Genomic DNA, 22,590 nt, shown 5'->3' with positions numbered 1-22,590 from the left:
AAGATCCATGTGATAAAGGACTTGTTTTTTCTTCTGAATATATGATCTCTTATCACACATAAGACAGCAACACAAAGGGGAACTTGAATGGACATTCCTCCAAGGAAAGTAAACTAATGGCCAACAGCCTCGCAGAGGATATGGTCAAAATCACTAGCCTAGGGAAATATAAATTAAATCCACGATGAGATCCTACATCATATTCTGTAGTAGAATAAATGTGTCAAAAAGACAAGACTGTAAGCAACACTGTGCAAGATATGGAGAAACTGGGACTCTCCATACGTTGGTAGTTGGAAGATAAAATTATATAGTTTTTTCAAAAGTTCATCAGGTTCTTAAAAGGTCAAACAAACTTACCAAATCATGCGGCAATTTCTAGAAGTCTGCACAAGAGAAATGAAAACAAATTCCATGCAGAGACATGTATGCACACATACATTTATGTACACAAAGAGTGGGGAGTGAGGGATGGTAGGCAATAAAAATCTGGAACAAATTATAACAATTGGTAAATTTGACTCAATGAATATTGGAGTGCCTTCTATTATGCTTGCAATGTTTCTCTAAGTTTGAAAATACATCAAAAATTTTAATTACATGCCCCCCAAAAGGGCAAGAATATCATGTAGAAGCTGTGTCTGTCAACCTCAGTGAAGACCATTTGCTGCTTCATTTTACAAGAAAACTGTAATAATTTTAATAAAACAATTTCAAGAATATCATTTTGTTATTCAATCAATACAGTGTCCTCTAAAATAATTATTCTGGTTTAAAAAAGGTCATCCATAAATCCCTTAAGAACATATTAATATTCAGAAAATCTAATGAACAATTAACAGAACTTTCCATTTTTAACACAGAAGTTCACTCTGAAGGGGGCTAAGATGTTGGATTTATTTTAGTTTCAATACCAAGCATCATTTCATACTTATCCAGAATTTGAGTTGTGTCATTTGTTTATATAACAAAATACTGCTGCTCTGAAATTAACTTTATTTTCAGTGTGATAGTAATTAAAATATAACATGAAAATGCAAGCTGCATTTTCAAAAGGTTATAATCATTTAAACTCTGATTGCATCTCTTGGTTCATAATTCTCTGCTTGTACAATTTAAAAACCCTTAATATATGCTCAATCTGGAGTATAATTCAGTGCATATTAAGGATGTGTCCACTGATGTATGTAGAAATATGATTTACCAAACAGCCAAAAAGCATCATTTCTTTATAAAAGATAAATGGTACTATCAAGAAACAAAGACAATCCTTCAAGAATTTTACTTTGCTAGGTAAAAGTACTTCCCAAAAGCTAAAGGCACAATTTCTTTTCACATCCAGCATTGTAACCAAAAAATCATTACTTATTTTCAACTTAATAACTGACTTGACATTTCTCCAACAATTCTCAAAAAAAATCTGCATTCAATCCTGATAGTTCTTTATTTTCTTTAAAAAATTTGCTACTTGCAGTATGTGTCCATCATGAGAGTAATCAATATTAATTAAATGTGACAAAAATTGACAAAGTGTCTCACACTGTTGACTGATACCAAGTCAAGAATGGGAGGAAAGCATTGCAAAATGAGACTGGTGCAGTGCTACTTACAGTCTTGCAATAAAATGAGCAATGTGTCCAATTCAAGAGCTATCACCTCACTTCCAATTTTTTCTGCTCAAGAACAATTTGAATCTCCTTGGCATTCAATGTCTTGGCCATGTGTTCAGCAGGATTCTGCCTTGATTCCAGCCTGGCATCCTTGGTTTCCTCTTGGACGGGCCGACCTACCCTACTCCATGACTCATTGTAAGCAAGAATTTTGATACATCGCTCATTCTTGACAAGACCCTCTGTACCAGGGTTGGGGGAAGAGCCTGTTCCTTAGCCACCTGGAGATCCATTATACATGCCTTGAAAAATGAACATATTCAGATATTAGTATGGATTCAGAACAGCACAGCCAAGGGAATTAGAACAGTGTAGCAGAAGGAAGCCCAGCTTTGGAGGTTAATGGGCCTAGGTTCAAATCCCACCAGTGCAAACCTTTGACTGTGTGTCTAGGCAGCCTTCTCCTCCTTGCCTGCTTCACTCATTGTGAGATGGGGCATCCCCTCGTGGCTTTGGAGGGAGTTGGGAGGAATAAAGCTGATAATGACCGCAATGACAGGGGCTACCACTTCCTGAGCCATCACTGAGTTCCAGGCTTCTATAATGGACCAGAGAAGACAGAAGGCACAGCCCAGGCCACATTCCATTTCCTCAAGACCTGAGGTCCCTTTTGCTAATAAACAGTCAGGGAAGGAGACCAGGTGAGACCTGACTTAAAGGATGCAAGACAGAGGGCCATCTAGCCCAGGGCAAGCCCTACTGCCAGCCAGGGGCACTGGTACTGGGCCCACTACAGCAGCCTGTGCCCTGGGGAACACTGCCAGGCTGAGGGGGAGAGACAGGAGTCTCCACATAGTCTCACCCAAGGAGGGAGGCCTGAGCAATGGATGAAGGCAGGGAAGCAAGCCACACACAACCTGGCCTTAACTCTGAGTCCTGAAGGAGCATCCTTTGGAGATGCTGCTGGGCCCTGCCCACCTGGACCACCACGGTCTTCTCTGGAAAAGTTAGAGGGAGGCAGCCGTGAATTTTCAATATGAAGTCTCCTCCAGGGGGTCAGAGGTGGTGATTATTTGGCAGTTCCCAGCACCTCCAGGAGGCTGTCACTGCCTCTGACTCAGTGACAGGCAGAAACCCCCCACTGCACATGAAGCCAAATTCGCACTGCACTTATCACTTTCAGGTAAACCTGGCCCTTGTTCCATACCCCCAAGGCCTCCTGTATATCACCCTAGCTTTTCCCCAGGAACATGATGTAGTTTTTAAAAGCACTCAACCAGAAATATGGGGACCTGAATTATTTTTCTAAGCAATAAAAACCTCTGTGATTTTGAGTGTGTCATGTACCTCCATGTTCCTTCTGACCATGACCTCTTAGGTTGTGAATATCATACAAGAAAGGAAAGCAGCCCCCAAACTAGGCAGCATTCCAGAAAGTTCTAAGATGTTCAAGGATACCATCATAGATTTCTTAAGCCACAGGAGATAAGGGGCAATGGACAGAGCAAACCCCAAAACCTGAGAAAATTTAAGCCATCACAGTGAAATAGGTTCCACAGGAAAGACTTACTGGGGAAACTGACAAAAACCTCATCCTGGGCAGAAATCATGGCTAGCTTTTCAAACTTCCTGTCTGGAGTTTCCATTTATGAGGCAGGTTGATGTTGGCACCTGCCTAATCCGGCCTGTAAGTTCCAAATGAGGTATTGCCAATGGAGCACAGGAAGAGGATGGTTCCATGCAGGTAAGGGGTCTCCACTGTCCCCAAAGTGATGATCACACTGGCAGGGATTGGCCACAGGCCTCTCCTCCCTGTTTCCTCTTTTATCGGCAGAGGGGACGGAGCTGCCAGATGTTAGGTAGATATATGTAAGTTACAGCCATTGTGCAAACTTTTTAGAAATCATGCATGTGCTCATTTTATCCACCTCAGAATGTACTGCAGGAGACAGAAGGGAAGGGAGGAATGGGGCAGAAAGGACTTCATGGCCCAACGGGAACAGAGTTTACTGGGAGGAGGATGGCACCTGGCTGAAGACTGAGGGACCTCTGATTATGAGTGACACTGGAGCCAAGAGCTTAGCTCACTGTCAGGATGGCTCCAGCTGAACTCTAACCCCAGGCCAGCAGGGCACACTCATCTTTCTAGGAGGATGGAAGGAGTGGGTGAAAGTCTGAAGAAGAGGTCTGTTTTTTCCCCAGTGATAGGATCTTCATACTGAACCCCAAAACAGGAGTCATGAGAGTGTTTAATGAGCATTTCCCCACAGCCCGGAGAAGACTCACATCCTGCTCACTTCCTCTCCATGTGGAGGCCAATCATTCAAGTTTGGGTGAAAATGCACTCTCACCAGCTTATGCAGTGGTAGGAACCACCTTTATGCAGAGCAAGACCTCACTTGTCTCAGGGACACGGGAAGAAAGCTGGGCTCAGTGCATCAGAACGGAAGTGGGTGGGAGGAGGGGCTGAGGAACACAGCTTCTTAGAGAGTCAGTCCCAACCATCCCCTGCCCTTCCTGGACACTTCTTGGAACTCAAATCAAAGACAGGAGATAAAGGGAGAGCGTGGATGCATAGGAGGAAAAGATAGAAGAATATTCACATTAAGGATAGAAAAGATATTTACTGGACTTTTACTGTAAGTGTCTTTAGTGTGTTGACAAATTAACTCCTAAAAGCCCTGAGAAGTGAGCTCAATTATGATCCTATTTTGTTAGATGAGAAAACTGATTCCACAGCTGCAGGTCACCTTTATACCAGGTGTTTGAGAAATGCCTCCAAGTGTTAAAAAGCCAAAGAGAAAAGTGCAGCATGTCTGGGAAATGCCATTCCAAACAACACAACAGGAGAGTGGTGTCCTGTCTTCCAGAGTGACTGAGAGCACAGGGAAGATTAACAGATGCAGCTTTCAAGGGCCCTGGGGTGCCCTTGGCACTGATCCAATAGCAGAGGCTCCCCCCCACTCCTTGCTGCACACTCCACAGTGATTTTCTTCTTCCTGCATCACTGCCTATGTGTTTGTGGGTGGATGGGGTTTCTGAAAGGCTTTGCTCTGTCAGCAGCTTGGACTCTGCCATGGGCCTTATTTAGCATATGGCACAACCAGATTCTAGTATCTCGCCCAGGGATCGACATGATGACCAGATCAGGATCTCCTCTATAATCTCCCAATAATGTGTTCCCTAAATTTAACAGCTGACAGTTACCAATTTTTGTACACCTGCTGTGACTTAGTGTCTTGGAGCAGCTGCTGCCTTATACCTATTATCTACTGAAACCCTCACTGCATCAAGGTAAGTATTGTGAATGCATATGCTGGATGTCCTATGACAAATTAAGTGTCTGATGTCCCTCATTGTGAGAGAATTTCCCAAAGGTCAAAAGGCTGGCAAGACCAAAAGTCAATCCATTGCTGATTGCATCCAAGTCACTGGTTGGGCTTCTTTGATCACCACATTTAGGTTTAAATTGGTTTAATGCTGTGGACTTCAACTCTGCCATTCACAGCCTGTTCCTGAGCCACCATGCAGCAGAGAGCAGAGCCATTTCTCTCTCATAATCTTCCTTCATCCAATGACTTGCATCCTCTGCCCCTTGAAGTCATATGGCTTGGTGAGGAGGAGGCTGGCTGCCAAACCCACCCATCTATACACACACACACACACACACACACACACACACACACACACACACACACACACATACCCCATGCCTCAACACACCCTCCAATGGAAATAAACCAAGGTTCTATTTAGGCCAGGCCATAAGCCCAAGTTCTTAACAGACAGGGATCATATCAAGCTCTGCCCAGTTCCATACTCACCTGCTGGACACCTGTCCATCTTGTAAGAGAATAAGAAGACCTTGAGTTTGAGCAGCCTTTGAAGACAAAGTCTAAAAGAAAAAAAAATCCAACAAATCAACTCATCACTGGTTGATCTTCCAACTAGAAAAATGATGGGGAGCTCATTACTAAACAACCCCTCCCCGGATCTGTTGGTCTTGAGTCTCCCTTTGTGCACGTGGCCAGGCCTTCAGCAGAGCGCTTTCAACAAGCAGTGCCCACCCACTGAGGAACAGGGGGTTAGAGTCCTGCTAACAGGCCTTCTGTTCCCAGCCAACCTCAGTCACACAAAGACATGCCCTTGACAGGTGACAAAAAATGGATGCATTGTGCATTTAAGCAGTAACTCTTACAGCACATCAAATAATTTCACATTTATCATCCCCTAACCATGTTACTAAAAATGGCAGTTAACTGAATCCCAATTTGCAGGTGCTAAACTTTACTTCCCCAGGTTTCATTGAGTTGAAATTAGCCAGGCTAGTAATCCAGGACACAGGACAGTCATGTGCCTCTGAGGCCCAAGACACACTCTTCCACACTGCCTCCTACTGACTTGAAGTCAGCAGACAAGAATCCTTGCAGGCATAAGGCAGCTTCCACTTGCATCCAAGCCCCCATGTCTCCCCAGATGGAGACTTGACACTGGAGAAAGTCCATTTCAACTGGCCACAAGTGCAGGTGCAGGTAGTAGCAAATTCTGTGTGTCTATGTAGAGCCAGCCTCTGCCCAGTTTCGCTCAGATAGATGGGGAGAAAGATGAGTAGGAGCAGCAGCGTAAGTGAAGGAAGTGTGGTCCGTGGTCAGCAGGAGATCACGGAACAGCATGAATATAAGGGAGGGTGCTTTTTGGATCTTGTACTTCCGTACTTGTGCACTCACTCACTGGGCCTCCACTGAGCATTCTCTGTGTGGTAAGCAGCAAGAATGAAGAAGACAGTCCGTATCCTCTTGGGAGGAGAAGCCAAGAACTCTGAGGAAATACCACCTTATGAAGTTGAACTGTCTACACAAGGAATCACAGCCACAAAGGAATTTATGTTATAGAGTTTCCTTTTCTTCAGCTCATCTGATCTGCAGCTACTTTCAGCTCATAGTCTAACAATGCAAGCAGATGAAAATAGATTCGTGGGCATCTAAACATGCCCCATCCCATTTACAAAATAACTTAATGCCTGTGGGAAGTCCATGAAGGCTCTTGGTGAAGAAGGATGAACCAGCAGCATGTAGGAGAATCAAGGTCAGTGAACCAACACGTGTGGAGCTCTGATGGTGGATCTATGTCACTGAAAATCTGTCCAACACCGTACAATATACAACAAAGAGGGGCTTCCCAAGACCACCTGTGGGCCTTGGATGATGATGATGGGTCAGTGTAGGCTCAGCCATTGCCACAGACTTACCACTTTGGAGAGGAATGTTGATAGTGGGAGAAGTCATATGTGTGTTGGGGCAAGAGTGTATGTGGAAAATCTGATTTCCACTCAATTTTACTGTAAATCTGAGACTTCTCTTTAAAAGGAAAAAAAAAACCTGTTCAAAAAAGAAACAGACCCAAAACAAAAAGATCACTAGATCACAATAGTGACAGGTGTCTTAGTCCAGTCCAGCGGCTTAAGCAAAGTATGATAGACAGGGTGGCTCTGAAGAACAGCTTTCACATCTCACAGCTCTAGAAGCTATGAAGTCCAAGGTCAAGTTTCGGTGTCTGGTGAGTGCAGCTTCCTGGTTCTTAGATGGCCGTCTTCTCACCGAGTACTCATGCAGAGGAGGGAACAAGGGAGCTCACTGAGGACTCTTCTAGAAAGGCAATAATCCCATTTAAAAGACTCCATCCTCATGACCTAATCACCTCTCAACCATCATGTTGGGGTTTAGCATTTCTTTTTCTTTCTGTTTATTTTTTAAAATGGAGGTCCTGGGGATTGAACACAGGACTTTGTGCAAGCTAAGCAAGCATTTACCACTGAGCTGTATCCCACTCCGTAGAGTTTAGCATGTCAATATATGAAATGGGGGAGGAGGGACATGAACATTCACTCTGTGGCCACAGGAATACTGGGCATCCAACAAGCCTCCCCACCATGAATACTCTCTCTGCTCAGGGCCCTCTCCATGGCAGAACCCCTGCTCGCCTTCTATGTGCCAAAATGAGACTCTAAACAGCTTGCCAGACATTTGGGCCTCCATGCTCATTTTCTGGGATCCAAGATTTAAAGCAGTGTCTGCTCAGAAGCTCAGATTTCAGGATCTGCATGCTTTACCTCCACACAAAATTCTGACATAACAGCTCAAAGGGCCAAAAAGCAAACCATTTGGGGACTTGCCAAATTATAGAGTTCTCATTGACCGACTATCCACTTCTTAATCTGAGCCCACCTCTTTCTGTAAACAGATCATTTGAAACTTAAAACAGCCCTGTGAAAAGGGACAGAATCTCAGTTTTACAGATAAATCAGGTGAGGCTCAGAAAATTTGATCTGTGCGACAAAAAACAAGTATGCACTAACAGCATAAACAAAGGACAAAACCAGGCCAGCTACACAAAACTAAGACAGGTGGTACAAAGCGGGTGAGAAAAGTAGCGATCTGTAAGCACAAAATCTATCAACTCGGGGAGGCAGGAGCCCTCCCCGGAGACAGGCAGGATGGGGAACATAAGTAGCATTAACTTGAAACTGGCAGACTGTTGTCTCACTTCCAGCCCCCTTACTGTCCACCCACACTCCTCTTGACTTGTCTGGGTTTCAGCTGACTCCACTGTTAGTATAAGAACAGAGTCAAGTTCAGTGTTTATAGAACTCTCAGAGAAATAATACATAACACTTTCATTTTCCAGAAACAAAATTATTTAATTTCAATGAACAAGACATTAATTGAGCATATATTATGTGCTGAACATAAAGATTCACAAAGTTGAGTTGATCTCAAGATTAACTAATTAGTGGGCACTGTCAAATTACATTCACATCTGCTGAATTCCAGGCCCTGGAAGATTCCCAATGGAATCAACTGCCCTCCGCAATCTGATCCAGCCCTACCTATGCAACTTCACACCACTGCAAAGGCTAGAGGCCCAGCACTGCTGAGATCACCCCATGCCCCATTTGATGCCAGGCCTTCTCAAATTCTCAGCCCCTATGTGAGGTCACACATCCCCCTTTCACAGCTCAGAATGAAATGCCATCTACCATGCTCAGCTCAAGCAACACTTCTTTGTCTACCATCCTCACATTACTGAGCTGATATACAGCAGCAATTCTTAAATCCTGCAGATTCTTGGCAGAACCGAAGGTTCCTTCAGAGCAGTCCATGAGATCAAAGATTTTTTCAGAATACTACTAAAATGTCCTCTTCATGGTGCTGATATTTGCACTGCTGGTAAAAAAGCAAAGGTGAACAAAACAGATGGCATGTGGTGCAAATCAAGGCAGCAGTACCAAATGATATTAGTAGCCATTACATTTTTCAACACCTACTGTAGGCAGAGAAGAAGAATGTAGTTCAATAATTGTCTTTGATAAAGCAGTGAAAATTCACTATGAAATCCTAACCTGAAAGACACATATTTTAATACTCTGGGGGAAGAAATCAGAAGCCACACAGAAAGCTCTTCTGCTGCTTATAAAGTACAATGTTCATCTCAAGAGAAAGCACGTAGGTGATTGAGTTCTGAGCTGAACTAGTGGATGTATCCCTGAGAGGCCAGTTCTAATTGAAAGAATGAATGACACATCAACTCTGGATTGGAGCATTTCATAGACATTTTCTTGAAAATGAATGAAATCAGCCTCTCACCTCAAGGAACAACAAACAACTAGAGGTATTTGCTGCCACAGATACAATTTGAGCTCTCAAGCGAAAATCAGAATTACAGAAATCTTGCTGCTGTGTGCTTGGCATTTTTTCAATTTTTTGAGAGTTTCTTCATGAGATGAATGTTGATGAAAAGGATTTTTAATATTGCATAATTAAAAATAAATATTTTCAAGATTTGTACAACACTAAACTAGTATTTTACAAATGGTCAGTTCATCAAGTTATAAAATCACGCTTAGGTTTAAAAACAATAAATTCAAAGTGCAAGACAGACAAATGGATTTTCATGTAGGAACAGAGAAAGTTCATTGATAGGCTGTCAGTTTCAGGTTTTCAGATTCTGCACTGCAACTAACTTGTAAGAAACTGACTATTTTAATTTAATGTGGTATCAAAAAGTATAAAGGAGAAAGAACTAAGTACATAAATTCTTGTTCAGTTGAAGTTATATTCCACCATCCCTAAGGGATATCTCTGTTCTTGAACAAATAATCTTGTAAACTAGATGGTACAGGCAAAATTTCAGGGATATTTTACATCAAATACTTCTCGGGCTTTAGGGAAGATAGGAATGAAATGAATTATGATTTTATGACCCTTTGAGGGCCCAAAATTCACTTTTGAAAAACAAATACTCTTCCCATTCCAATTTACTTTTGACCATTAGAAAATAAATGTTGATCTTTCCCTCCCTGCAGCATGTCCTATACAAGGTTGACCAGATGTACTAAACGGGCATAGTCAAATGGAAATCTCAACTTCCAGCACCAGTGAAGATGAATTGACATAGACATAGCCTCTGACTCCTACTGATTATGTTTAAAATGTCTGCACATACTAAAGTACCTCCTTAAAGACTCTAAAAGCTAAACAGCTAGTAGAAATGAGAATATAATCACTGTACTATGCAGAAAAAATTCTAGGAGAAATCTCCTATTTCCATTCAGAAGACAAAGAAAAGGAGCCCCAGTGTACTAGAGAGCACAAACAAGTCCCTAATTTTCTTCTCTTTTTCCTCACTCAGCCTTGTTCTAGAGCCAAACTCAGTCTCAAGTCTGCACTGCCACAGTGACATAAGAAAAACAGTTACACTAAATAGTTCTAGCAATAGAAGAAATTGTATGAGTAGTTTAAAATCTTCCCCAAAAAGACAACTCCAGGCCCAGATGATTCATTGACAAATTTTACCAAACTGTTATGGACTCCATTTTGTCTCCCATCACTACCCTGCAGATTCCAATGGTAAAGCCTGGACACCCAGACCTCAGAATGTGACTGTGATTGGAGATAGGGCTTTAAGAAATCATGATAAAAAGACGCTGTACGATTGGGTCATAATCCAACCTGATCGGAGTCCTTATAAGGAGAACTTGTAGGACAAACGGAGAGATGGTAAGGATGTCAAGCACCGAGGAATGACCATGTGAATAGGCAGCAACAGGGTGGCCTTTAGCAAGCCAAGCAGAGACCCCTAAGAGGAACCCAACCCTGCTGGCACCTTGATCTTGAATTGTCTTGAATTGCTGGCCTCCAGAACTGTGAAAGGATAAATTTCAGTTGGTCAAGCTACCTATTAGGTGATAGTTTTCTATCCATAGAAGACTAATACACAACCATTTAATGGGAAAAATAAATACCAATTCTACAATATCTCATTAGAGGAAGAAATAACACTTTCCAACTCATTTTGTGAGACCAATGTTACCATGATGCCTTGTTATCCCTCACAAGAAAGCTATGAATCATCATTCCTCATGAGAAGGAGTGTAAAAAATTCCTCAAGTAAGTACTAGCAATTTAAGTTCATCAATGCATTAAAAATTATGATTTATTAAGAAAATATTTGGGACACAGCATTTATATAATTTGCTTTATTACAAATTGATGAAAAGTGTCAAGAGCATCTGATGAAATTCAATTTCAATTCAGTTAAATTTCTTATCAAACTAAGAATAGATTCCTTAACCTGATAAAAGGCATGAACACAAAAACCAAAAATAACATTCTTAAAATGAGCTGTCCATTCTCATCACCCCTCCATGAGAACGCAGACAGGAAGTCCTGGCCAATGCAATAAGACAAAAGACATATAGATATGAAAGGGAGAAATAAAACTCTCTTTCTTCATTAAGAACATAACATTTTATATTAAAAAAATGCCATGAGTTTGGCAAGATTGTGGGTTACAAGGTGAACATGAAAAAAATAATCCAATTGTATTTCCATAGCCAAGCAATCAATAAATAGGATAAAAGCATTAAAAAATATTACCACTGATTTTTGCAAATCAAAAATGAAATAATGAAGAATAAATCTAACAAAGTGTTTGCAGTGTCTGTAAGCTGAACATGTAAATATAAAAACAGTACCAAACAGGGGTCATACAGATGAAAAATACAGTAACTGAACTGAAACATTCAATAGAACAGTTCAACAGCTTCCCAGATCAAGTGGAAGAAGGGATTGTCAACAACAACAAAAATAGTCACCTAAAAAAAACCGGTATCAACAAACTTGAAGACAGATCAGTGAAAATCTCCTAATCAGAAGGGATAAAAGAAAAAAAAATGTGAATAAAAGTGAAGATACCTTAAGAAATCTATGGGGAACAATCAAACTTAGTACTTACATGAAGAAGAAAAGAGAGAAGGCTGAAATAAATACAGATATACAAGGTACATTATAATAGACACCTCAGAAGTAAAAAGGATCATAAGAAAATAGTTGTAAACAATTGTGTGAACAAATTGGATCACCTAGAAGAAATAGAGAAATTCTGAGGAACATACAAACTGTCAAGATTGAGTAAAGAAGAAACAGAAAAAAGTCAACACATCGATAACAATAAGTAGATTCAAATAGTAATCAAAAAACTTCCAAAGGCAAAAAGTCTAGGACTAAATGCACTCGAAGCTGAATTCAACCAACATTCAAAGAAGACTATCAATAACATCATTTATATATGTAATCTAAAAAAAAAAAAACAAATGAACTTATTTGCAAAGCAGAAACAGACTCATAGATATGAAAAACAAACTTAAGGTTACCAGAGGGTTGAGAGAGTGGGAATGGATAAACTGGGAGTCTGAGATTTACAGATATTTATATATACAATATTGATAAACAAGTTCATACTGCATAGCACAGGGAACTATATTAAATATCTAGTAGTAATTTATGGTAAAATATTATATGAGAACCAATATATGCATGTTCATGTATGACCGAAGCACTGTGCTGTAACCAGAAACTGACAAAACAGTGTAAACTGACTATACTTCAAGAAATATATATATATTTGTATATGTATATATATAAAAAATTTTAAAAATTTGAAAAAAGAATACCAATTTTTCTTTTGCTCTTAATCAAAATATAGAAGTAGGGGTAATACTTTTACAATCATCTTATGACAATAGTCTCTCTGATATCAAAATTAGACAAAGAAACTGCAAGTCTATAAAACTATAGGCCAGTATCTCTAGTGAACACAGATGCAAAAGTACTCAAAAAAATACTAGCACACTGAACTCAACAACATATTTAAAAGATTATATAACATGACTCAATGGTGTTTATCCCTAGGGGAAGATTAGTTTAACATACACAAATCAATGTGACACAGGACATTAACAAAATGAAAGATTTTAACCACATAATCCTCTCCATTTGCAGAAAAATCACTTGACAAAGTTTAATATTCATTAATAATGAGAACTGAACAAAATAGATACTAAAGAAGTTTCCTCAACACAATAAATTCCATTTATGTATAGCTCATATCTATAATCATAATCAATGGGAGAAAATGAAAGATTTTTCCACTCTTGCCAATTCTAGTAAATATAACACATGAAAGTACCAGCAAGAAAAATATATAAAAGGCATTTAAACTGAAACAAAGGAAGCAAAATTATCTATTTGCAGACGTCATGATTCTGTATATAGAAAGCCCTAAAGACTCCACACCAAAAATGTAGAATACATAAACACAATAATGTTATAGGATGGAAAAAAATCAGCATAACAAAGATAATCAATTATATTTTTTAAACACAAATAACAAACTCTCTGAAAAAAATTTAAAGGAAACATTACCAACTATAATGACACCAAAAGGAACAAAATACCCAGGAATAAATTAAACCACGGAGGTGAGAGATTTATGCATGGAATACTTTAAGATATCAATGAGAGAAAGACAAAAATAAGCAGAGATATATCCAATGTTCATGGATTGGAAGAATTAATATTGTTAAAATTTCCATACTCCCAAAACCATCTGAAGATTTAAAGCAATCACTATCAAACTTTCAATAGCATTTTCCACTATCAAACTTTCAATAGCATTTTGCACAGAAGTGGAAAACCATTTCTAAAATGTGTGTGGAAGTACAAAAATTCCAGAATAGTCAAAGCAATCTTGAAAAAAGAACATAGCTGTGGCATCATACATCCTGATTTCTAGTTATGTTACAAAGCTATATTAATTAAAACAGTATGGTACAGACAGGAAAAAATAGAACAATGGAATAGAACTGAGAGTCCAGCATATATCTGGAGGGAAATATAATTTGAAAAGACACATGTACACCAGTGATCAGAGCAGCACTATTAATAATAGCCAAGAAATGGGAAAATAAATCCCCAAGTAACCATCAACTAATGACTGGATAAAGAAAATGTGATATATAATTATAAACACACACACACACACACACACACACACAATTAAATACTACACATCCATAAAAAAGACTATAATAATACCATTTGTGGCAACATGGATGGACCAGGTGATTTTTGTTCTAAGTGATGGAAGTCAAAAACAGAAATAAAAATGCCATATAATATCACCTATATGTGGAATCTTAAAAAAGGACACAAGTGCACTTACCTACAAAACAGAGACTCACAGATACAGAGAACAATCATGGCTACCAAGGGTAAAGAGGGCAGGTAGGGATCAATTGGAAATTCAACTTTGCACCTCTTGGGGGGTGATGGAAATGTTAGCTGCTGTGTGGTGGTGGTTTCATCTATCAAAATTCATCAAACTGTATATATGAAAGATGTGTACGTTACTGTATAGGAATCATACCATAATAAAAGTGTTTTTTAAAAAGTCGAGAAATAAACTACACATTTATAGTCAACTGACCTTCAGTAAAAATGCTGAGAACACTCAATAACATTTCCTTTAATAAACTGTTTTGGGAAAACTGGATTCACATGCAAACAAATGAAATCGGTTGCTTATCTCACACCATATACAAAAATTAACTCACACACACAATAGACTATTATTCAGCCATGAGAATGAAGGTAATCCTGCCATTGTGACAATGTGGATGGACCTTGAGAGCATCCTGCTTAGTGAGATAAGTCAGAGAAAGACAAATATCATATAGTCTCACTTATATGTACAATTAAGAAAAACACACAATGAGATAGCACCACACATCTATTAGAATGTCCACTATTCAGCTGACAATTTCAAGCACTGATGAGAGTGCAAACAACTGGAAATCTCATCAGTGCTAATGCGAATGCAAAGTGGTACAGCTACCCTGGAAACAGTTTTGCATTCTCTTATAAAGTAAAATCTTGCACTTAACTTATGATCTGGCAAACCATTTGAGGTAGTTACCAAAGAGAAATAAAATTTTATGTCCACACAAAAACTTGTGTATCTCTATTTAGGGCAGCTCCAGTAGACTGGAAACAAACTAGGAACAAACTAAATATCTCTAACTGCTAAGTGGATAAATAAAACTGTGGTGTCTACCCCTAGTGGAATACTTCTAAGCAATTCAAAAAAATTAGTGAGCCATTGATACACACAACACAGACAAACCTCCAGTGCATACTGCTATGTAAAGGAAGTGAAAATTTAAAAAAATGCTGCACAGTGTGTGATTCTATACTTAGGACATTCTGAAAAACATATAAGTAGCTGGAGAACAAATCTGTGGTTCCCAGGAGTTGACACTGGGGAAAAGTCTGAATATAAAAGGGCAGCAGTAGCGAAGGTTCAGGAAATTATGGAAATTTTCTATGTTGTGGATGTAGCTGTGGTTACACAACCATGTACATTTGTCAAAACATAACCGTACATGAAAAAGAATGAGGCTTACAGTGTGGGCATTTTAAATACTAACTTAGAATATAGAAATAGAGAGAGAGAGAGAGGAGGCCTTTGCTTAGCAAGACCTCAGAGCTCTCTGGATGACAGAGAATTCATTTAACAAAAGTGTAAGACACCATAAATACACACCTAGTGCACAACAGTGAATAAAATGCATAGTCCTGCCTTCGAGCAGTTTAGTCCACTTGGGAAGACAGAGACCAAGATGGTTTGAACAGGGTGACTGCCATCTTCAAATAAAATGAGAAACTCTGTCAACCATTCTGCCCCCTTGACTTGCATTCTGTATTCAACCCTCCACAACCAAATGTCATAATATTGTGGCCCACCCCCGCTATCTCCAGGCCCTCATGTTCCAGTCTCTCCTCACAATGCCACAACCTAGATGCTACTCCCTCGCTTGATGGGATGGTCCTCATCTGTTCCACAAAGTTGACTGCTTACTTGTTAGACCCCATCTTACTTGACGTCCAGCAGCTTTTGATTCTGTAGATGACTCATTCTTCTGGAGACATTCTGTGCCCATGACACTCCAGGTTTCCTTGTCTCTCTCTCTGAATGCTCCTTCTCCACCAGTGTTAGCACTCTAGAAGACTTTGTCCTACCCTAGTGCTTCTGCTCTTACTCTAATCCACCTCCCTCAGAAAGCTCCCCATATCCAGTTTCAACTGACAACTAGTTATCGGTCAGTTCCCAAGATGTATCTTCTGCTCAGAGTTCTTCTCAAAGCTCCACAGTTATAATTTCTAAACACCTACTCCAGATCTCACATGGATGGCTCAAAGACACCTCAGTTCAGTATATCCACCACTAGACCCATGAATTTCCCTACCAAACTTGTCCTATTCACATTTATCAGTTTTGGTCCTGGCACATAGGCAGCCAGGAACACAGGCATTATCTTTGATCCTCTTATCTCCTTTGCCACCCAAATCCAAATCATTAATGTCTACTGATGTTTTTCCAAACTATCTTTCAAGTTTGCCTATATCACTCGATCCCCACAGCCTACAACCTAACCTGAGGAACATCTATCTGGGGCTTTCTAAAGACTATACCTGTTCCCACCATATCACCTAGGTCTCCTCCAATATAATTTCCTACTCATCAGGTTATTTTTTTTCAAAATGTGAATCTGAGCCCATCACTTTTACTTTCAAAATATCAGAGGTTTCCCATTACTGCTAGAACAAAGTCCTCTGCTCATTGAGATCTATCCATCTCTGCATGTTCTGGCTGTTGACTCATTCTGGTGTTCTTGACTCATTCCCCTCACTTAATCCCTTTCCTCCAGCCACAGGGATTTTTTAAAATTTGCTCAAAGGAATCATGTACCCTGCTACCACAGGGCCTTTGCATGGATTCTTCTTCTATGGATTGCTCCCATTTCCCTGTTACCCCCAACACTAACTAGGGTACCTCCACATCCATCAGATTTCAGTTCCAGTATCAATTCAAGAGAAAAGGATTTCTTGACCCCTAAGTCTGGGACAGACTGCCTGATAATTTCCTTTATTTTTCTCAGAGAATTTACTCCTATTAAAAATTATAAAGTCATTCATGTAGACTTTGGATTATGTCAACCACCAACATGAGGTCTGTAAAATTTTTGAAATCTGGGACTCTATATTTTGCTCAATAGTCAAACTCTAGTATCTAACACATAAGCTAACTCCCAGTAGGCACTCAATAAATATCTGCTAATGATTGGACTCAACAATCCCACAGAATGAAGTAGTATAATGATATGCATGTCTGTACACTTTGTAACAGCAATGGATTGGACACAACCTAACAGCCTATCAGCTGAAGACTTGATTAAATATATTATGAGATATCCTTCCAATAGAATACTATGCAATCATTTAAAGCAACTTGTATACATTGATATGGAAAGAATTTCCAGATTCACTTGGGAATAAGGCAGGCTGGGCAGAGTAAAGTGTGCGTTGTGAACTGCCACTCTTTTCAAAAATGACAGTAATTGACAGGAATCATGTTTTAATTACAAGTTGAATGAAAATACTTATTGCATGTTTACAAGAGACTTAACGATGGTTATTTGTTTGGTTGCAGAGTAGTTGGGAGGATGGGTGTTAGTGGTTGAAGAGAAAACTCTGCTATCATTTTATACTAGTAGATTTGGGAGCCCATGTGGATGTGTTATCTGCTTATAATTAGGTAAATGAATATTTAAAGAAATGCTCCTTTGAAGATCCCAATCAATTCTGTTGAATGAATTACAACAACATGATAGATTCTCCATCATCTTTTCCCACCTCCAACACATATTGTTTCACAACTGATGCCCCAAATCTGCCATTACTCTGGGAAGAGGTAGGGTGCTTTTTAAAAGTGACGTATGTTTTATGTTTCAAAGAAAAATTTATGATTATCAATATACAATCATAAACGTTTATAAATGAGAAGTGATTTCAAACATCAGCTCTAATTAGATCCTTACAAGAACCTGTGACAGTTTATGTTTTTAGCCCTAGTTTAGAGAAAACTAAAGTTGTAAGCAGTTAAAAGCCTTGCCCACTGTCACTCCTCTGGAAATGACAGGGCCAATCTAAAGAGAAAAAAAAGATGGCAACAGAACTTTCACAGATTTTATTCCCATCCTCTGACATTCCTGACAGATTGATGTAAGTGTGGGTCAGTCTGGGTTTTGGTCGCAGGGGTAAACGTTGGTAGAGGTAGGGAAAGAACCAACTTCTATTTTGACTGTTGCACTCACTCAGCATGGAAGGAAAGAGAAAGGAAATTGTCCCTGGCTGGTGTGAAAAGATCTTGCCAGGAATGGAATGGATTCTCCAACATGCCAAAGACATCCCTGAGGTCCCACTAATACCAGGATGCTGAACCAGAGAGCTGCAGAACACTAGGATTCTGCTGACTTTTTGTCAACTTTTGAAACCAAAATTGTTTCTACCGCCTGAGGTGTGGCTGGGATATTTGAGGATGAAACTGGAGAATGGAAGGGTTTGTCTGTTGAAGGCAGAGTTGCCAATCACCCTGAGTGTGCATCTCAAAATTTTTCCATATATAAGATTTTTCTCTGATTCCATATCTTACCCTCTGGATCGACTCCACTGTCCCAGATTCATGTGATGCTACCAATAAAAAGAATGAAATGCACCCTTCAAAACTACTGTCTGGAGCCTCAGTGGAAGCTGACTGGGGGCTTAGTAAAGAAGCAGAAACAGTGGAAAGGGCATCTTGTAAATGATCTTTCAGGATTTCTCATCATCTCAATGTGGTATGTAATACAAGAAAGCCGTGTAGCTTGCAACATCCATGTCTATTCATAATTGTCTCTAACATGTGTTCTGATTAGCAGAAATCTACCTCTACCCTTGGCCAAGCAAGAGGGGGACTTGGAAAACTCCTCTGGTCCCTCCTGTCTGAAGACACACCACCGCAGGAAGAGCATGACTGTTTCTGATGCAACATGACATATTTATCCCAGGCAGGAGAGGAAATTGGAAGCTCAAACTTGACACAGGAAAGGCTAAGAATTGTTAGCTCTTTTTTTCTTGAAGACATGAATAAGTAATTGTCCATAACCTTTCATCCAACACTGAAAGTTTAAAATCACAATTACTTTCACTACTCCAGAGGTTGTAACAAGATCTCCAAAAGTATCACAAAATGAAAAAGCTAAAATTTACCAGAAAGACAACTTAGTTTTAGTCTCACCCTAAATTCTCAACATAGGGAATTTCACTTGGCTCTGATGTGGTGCCTGCCAAAGTGGGCAGGAGATAAAGATGGAAGGAGCAAAGGGGTTGAAATGTACAAAGTCCATCAGTTCCAACACCCATATTTGGCTCCACAGCCACTCAAACATCTGAAAAATTTCCTTTTCTTCCTGCAAAGCACTTTCAGCAATGCAGCACACCCACCCTCTGTCACCAAAGAGACCTGGGTGATGCAAGGGAAAAGGAATTCTCACCAAGATCAATATCTGACTACCAGAAATATGACAGAATTTGCACTGAAATAATTATCCATGGCCCTATTCTGTTTTCTTCTAGTGATGGAAAATCTAATTCCCAGGAAATACTAACAGCTTCATTATGTGACCACAGAGCTACTCAGTTACGTAGTTAAGGAGTTTGGAGACTGAGGTATAAACTATTTTTGACACAACAACTGATCCCTTGATATAAATCTATTGCAACCAAGTGTAAGCAAAACTCTCACCAACTGGAGAATCAAAGGACCAAGATGAAAAAGCTTTTATATGGAATATGCTCATGTCTGCCTCAGGCTGGGGATACTAATGTTCACATCTGATCGGTCCTGTTCAACGTGGGGTGGGGGCTGGTACAGACTAAAAGGGTGGGAAAAAATCTGGTGATTTGAACCATGTTGGGAGCAAAATATAGGAGAAGTGCTCAGAAGAATCTGGCAAAACATGGAGGGTTACTCAGAAGTGTCTAGATCCCTGTCAGTTGGGTAGGCCTATGGAAGGGACCCTTGATAAAGCAATGATCTTGCCTGAGGTGCCATAAATGTCTGCACAGCCTGGCTCTGATCTTAGGGAGACTATACCATAATCTCCTCCACAGCAGAACTCAGGTCACTCTCAGCTCTGATTCCAGTTTCTGGCCTCCCTGAGTATGTCCTCCCAGGTAGCTGGTGGTTCCACATTTGCAGCCCCCTTAGTCACATTGAGCCATTGTCTCTGCCAGCCTCCAAGGGAGAGCTGACTGCTGTGCATCTCCTCGGCTCCAAAATCTTACAGCTGTCTCTGGTCCCGCCTGACTCCCCAGGTTCCAACCTCTGGTGTCTCCTTACATAAAAGACCACATGATCCTCCCTATTTTCTCAGAACAACAATGAGACCTCTTGCAGGCTGGTCTACTGAAGCATCATGGCCCAATTCCTGGTCCTCCTCCATTGTATCCTACTGCTTCCAAAAACCTAAGAATTTTTCTAAGAAATGCTAACCCATCATGCTCTGAGCATGGACCCCAGGGCCACACCACCTGTGGGGGACCTACGGGAAGTTATTTAATCTTCTGATGCCTCAGTTCACTCATCCATAAAATGGAAATAGTAATGGTACACCTACCTCCAAGTGTTTTGTGAGAATCAAATGCAAAATTTGTAAAACATTTAAGTGGTGTTAGTTATTATCATTATTACATAGAATTTAATTGAGAATAAATAAGTCTCTACATAATGAGGGGAACTGGGAGAAAAGCTCACATTAAAATACTGTCTTTGGTAAGTTTTCTACTTCTTAACTATGGAAAAGTTAGCAATACCACTAACAGCTTGCCTCTAGCGACATTAAACTCATTCACTTAAAAAAGAAAAGTCAGAAAGCTTAGATGTTTGGAAAGTGTTGTTTCGATTTATAGATTTTACTGAACAAGCATAATCCTATCATTTGCATGAACAATTCTGAGCCTCATGAGTTTGACAGACAGCAAGTATCCCAGACTTTGCAAACTGATCATTTCAGTCACACAGAGATCTCGCTGGAGATCACCTAATGGCAGTGCAAAACTGAGATGGGCATTTATGTGGCTGGATTTGGGGATATTTGAGGAAATCAAGTTAATAATAATAATATTTTCATTTTTATTATTTTTATTAGCCTCAAACCTAGAACATGGACACTGGGGCCAGAGAGTGAGTTCAAATCCCAGCCCCGTCACCACTGGCTGTGTGACCCTAGCAAGTTAGTTAACTTCTCTGTGTCTCAGTTGCCTCATCTGAAACAACAGGAGGACAGTAACTCTGACTGTGACAGGGAAATGAGATATTCGATGTAAGGTGCTTAGGATACAACCTGCCACATAGTAAGCACTCAAGTGATGTTAAATGTTCTTATTAGTACGTTGTAGACACAGAGCATGTGGCATCTGCAAACAGCACCAGTCTCTTCAGAAGGCATGGCAGAGGGTTCACCAGTGTGGCGTTTGTAAGAGGTCAGCAGGTCTTCCCCATAAACATGCTTCTCCTAAGCCCCAACTTCTTGAAGTGAGAAATGCACTGAGAAGGTCCCCACCACGTGACACCATGTGTGTTAATTTGAAGACTTTCTCCACTGTACAGAGGCTTCCTTATGAGGAAAGGTTTGACTTCCTTCGCCTCCTGAGCACTGGAACTGACCCCGGGCCTAAGAGATACTTTGTAAATGTGGAATGAATCAGTGAGCACTCATTCCCCTAGATTTTAAGTGGCTTAAAATTTCAGGTTCCTTATGAAAATACAAATCCCTTAATGAACTGAATGAACTGAACTCCTCAGCAATCATCTTGGTGACCATTAGTGAGCACTGAGCTGAGGGAGGACAGTGACAGCATCCCACTGCTTGCACTTCGAGCACATTTCAACACATCAAGCCCCAAAATCACAGAGCAAAGGCAAAATCTATCCTTTCTGATTTAAAAAATAAAAACCTAATCTCAATGAGATCATAGTAAGATGTTTTCTTTGTATCTGGCAAATAGCTAAAAAATGGAAGTTCACATTGCAAGGAATTCCTTTTTGTATTCCATAGGTTTTAGTAAAGAAAAGCTCCATTTCTGGAGATTGGCATATAGAACTTTTATAATATTTCCATCTGTAAAGAATTCCCATAGCAATCAGGCTGTGGGGAATACCAAAAGTTACAAATACAGGGACAGAAATACTACTTGAGTCTTTTCAGAAAAAGATACTATGCATGAATGACTAGTCAGAGTGTCTAAAGTAACACTGTGCTTTGTGACTACCATGAAAATGCAAGGCTATCAACACAGAGGAAAAGGAAACTGTGACACAGAAAATTATCTCAAGGTTCTCTGGAGATATACTGCAATATACCAGGTGGCTTTAGGAAGCACTATATGTAAAACATGTTTGATTAATATACAAACATACTATTTATTAAATTATCTTTTTTTTATAGTCAGTTTACAATGGTGTGCCAATTTCTGGCATACAGCTCAATTTTTCAGTCCTATATGAGTATATATATATACATATATTCATTTATTTTCATATTCAATTTCTCTCTGAGTTACTACAAGATCTTGAATATATTTCCCTGTGCTCTACAGTATAAGCTTGTTTATCTCTTCTATATACACCTGTGAGTATCTACAAATCTCAAATTCCCCGTCTGTCCCTTTCCATCCCCCACTGCCCCTGGCAACCACATATT

Source organism: Vicugna pacos, unplaced genomic scaffold, assembly GCF_048564905.1.
Source record: "Vicugna pacos unplaced genomic scaffold, VicPac4 scaffold_19, whole genome shotgun sequence".
In the NCBI taxonomy this organism is placed as follows: Eukaryota; Metazoa; Chordata; class Mammalia; order Artiodactyla; family Camelidae; genus Vicugna; species Vicugna pacos.
This window is presented reverse-complemented; position numbering follows the sequence as displayed.